Source organism: Pinus tabuliformis, chromosome X (assembly GCF_031772625.1).
Source record: "Pinus tabuliformis cultivar Carrire ecotype Pingquan chromosome X, CPIR1, whole genome shotgun sequence".
NCBI classification, from domain to species: Eukaryota; Viridiplantae; Streptophyta; class Pinopsida; order Pinales; family Pinaceae; genus Pinus; species Pinus tabuliformis.
The window spans coordinates 319204617-319207954 of NC_142308.1; positions in this window are offsets into that span (position 1 = coordinate 319204617).

Sequence of the window (3338 nt, forward strand, 5' to 3'; positions counted from 1 at the left end):
ATGTGGGGTTGTTATTAAGGTATTGGGAGTCTAACTTAGAGCGTGGTTATGAAAACAAAGAGATTATGATGGTGGCAGGATTCGAACTCGGTGCGCATAGAGTGGCTACTACACTAGTGCAGTCAACATCCGTGAACGAATGAGGCTGGGAGTGTCTGTAGTCGACCAGCAGATTTACATAGAAGGAGTGCCTGAGGATTTTCTTTTGGACAACTGGCCACTTAAACAGCAGCGTACGCTGAAGGATTTTCTGAATTTTTAGGCTACGCTCTTTCCGAATCTGATTTGATCACTTTCAGCTACTTATCAATTTGTCTTTTGTTAATCTTAGTTGAGGGACCACTGGAATTTAACTTCCCCATTTGACTAGGTTCATCTGCACGCAACTAAACCTTTAATGCGTCACTCATATCGTGTGAGCCCTGAATTTGTGTGGAAAGCCAACTCAGAGTCAGCGTATGAAGTTGATAGGATTTGAATTTGGAAACATATGCACATGTCCTAATACGTTCCAGCGGGTTGGAATTTGGAAATCCCATTTTCTTGCTAATCTGATGGCGTGAACCACCGCATATACCTTTGATGGCTTTTGTTTCTGTGATGGCTCTAACGCTTTCTGAAAAGCCATTCATATGTCAAGTGGACGGCTTTTGTTAATTTGACAGCTGTAGCAATATTTGGAAAGTCGTTGATGGTTTTAATAAGATTGCGATCCGATAGAATAATAAGACTCATTCGAAAACGACATATTAAAGCCTTGTTTACCGGCAGATTCTTTTTTTTTGTTGGAATTGGGGATTTTTTGTCAATTTTTTTGCATAGAATATTAGTGTTTGAATTATTTATTTAGAGTGGAAATGGATTTAGTATCATGAAAAATTCTTGGACTTCTTAAATCTTGAAATTTGAAAAAAAAATATATATATTTTTATTTTTATAAAAATTTGTCATAATCTTGCCTCAATATCAATGCATTTCAACTTTTATGAGTTTCAAATTACCTACTCTTGCATAAAAACTACCGACCCTTCAATTTAAAAACAAACAATTACCTAAACACCAAAAAGTACGATGTTAAATTTTGTAAGAAATTAAAAACTACCAAACACTAGTAACTACATTTTGATGTAAAAAAATGCATCATTATAAAATGGCCCAACAAGTATAGGGTGAACAAAAAATTAATGGTAAAGAAATAAAATATAAATATTTAAAATAGAAAATGAGGTAAACTTTCTAGAGAGGAACGATGACAATGTTCTTTCGAGAGGGACGATGACAGCCAAAGAGCGAACTTTGCAACATAAGACTGGAGATGGACTCTTCGGACTTAAAGCTCCTCTGCCACAACACAGTCAATAGTGAAAAAAAACTTGTTTCATGCTTATGATCCGTGACTTTGCTAATGGTGAGACCCCTCGATTCTTGGTCTTTTTCTATGTCACGGTGACGATTTTCAGGCATATCACTTCAGCAGATCTATGTTTTGAGCGAGAGTTCAAGCCACAGTGTCACGCCCCCAATTCTTTTTCGTTTAATTGAGCGGGTGCGGCACTGCCTAAGTTAATAACTTGTTCATCATTAATTAACTTTGCGAACTACGCCTTCAACAATTCATAATAAACATGAATTCATATTATTAATGTGCGGAAACCATCAACAATATAAAGAGAAATAATACAACTCGGCAATAATATAAAAGAACAATCTTTTATTATATAAGCGGAATTTTTACATGATCGGGAGCCGCGCTCAACCGGCGTTCCATAAAAGGGAGGGCGCCCGCCCGTGCTAGAGCGCACGGCGGTCTGCCAAGACTCCACCAAAAATATAATATACAATATCGAGTTTACACCGTTCGGCGTTGGGTGGGTGGGCGCACCCGTGCACGGCCCTTACCCGAACCACAACTCACACCCGATGCTAACTCCGTGCGGTAGGCGCCCGCGCACACTACCCTACCGTGCCCAATACCTTCGCCCGTCTCGGCGGGCTCATACCCGAGCTGCGGTAATGCCAACCTGCGCCTTCACCCAAGTGCGCACACTGTTGTGCGATGTAGAGCGAAGTGCCTTCGGTTGATTGTTAAAATGAACCGCAGTCCATTCAATATATATGCTAGCGAGGTCGCAAGTCCATCCTCGGCCGACCTCCAAAATATTAACGTGAACGCCCATACTTTGTTTGCCTCCAACGTCGGCTCGCCCAAGTGTGGGTGTGTTCACATATGCGGTCGCCCATCGTATATATTCCGCAAGCTCGCCAATACTTGTGCGCACACACGACGAACCTTCGCATACTTAGTCGATTTTCACGATGAGAGGGAGTGCGCGCCCGTGCCCAAGAACGCAGGGCGTTACATTCTCCCCCATTGGAAATCGTTGCCGTCCTCGACAACATACCATCTTGGTAGCCATCCACCAAGATCAACATCCATGATGTCAACTCCCCTCACATATGGCAAACACCCCTGCAACATATGTAGGACTCCATCTCCACCATGTCTCGTCTTGGCAACCATCTGTCACCAAGATCACCATACCAATGTATGTCGTATATTAGATGTCCATGATCATCGACCACCCTGTCACAATCTCCTCATGCTGCTCTCCACCACGGAAGGTTGGTCCCTCCAACTCAAGCTACATGTCCACCGCAACAATGTGTCAAACTCCATCATGTCATCACCACCATGTGCAAAACTGCCCATGATATGTCAACAAGTGCTAACACACCTCAACCATGTGCCAACATCTCATCTCAACAATATGTCATATATCGGAAGTCATCTCAATCCATGATCATCAACCACCATGTCACAATCTCCACATGCTGCTCTATTGTGGAAGGCTGGTCCCTCCATCTCAAGCTACATGCCCACTGCAACATATCGTGTCGACCTCATCATGTGTCGTCCTCATGTGAACTGCTGCCATGATACTCCAACACAATGCTAACATATCTCTGCACACTGTTAACCCCCATGTCTGAACTAGTTGGGTAGCTAATCCAACCGTCACGCCCAAACCATGAGAATGCACATCCTCATGCCACCATCAGTGGTTTCTCAAAACATCCTGTTACATCCTCAACTCGATCAAGAATCCATCCATATAAGTAAACCATACTCAGGTCCATGAAGTAGTCCTCATCTCAACTGCAACATGTCATCCATGATGTTTGGTGTCAATGTGCTACATGAAGTCAGCCACACTCAAACATCATCCATATGTGTGCCTCCTCCATATGAAGAGACCATCTCATCAAACTCCAACTCTCGGTATGCCACATCCAAGTCCATGAAGCTACCTCCATCACATCTGCAATGTGTCATCCCT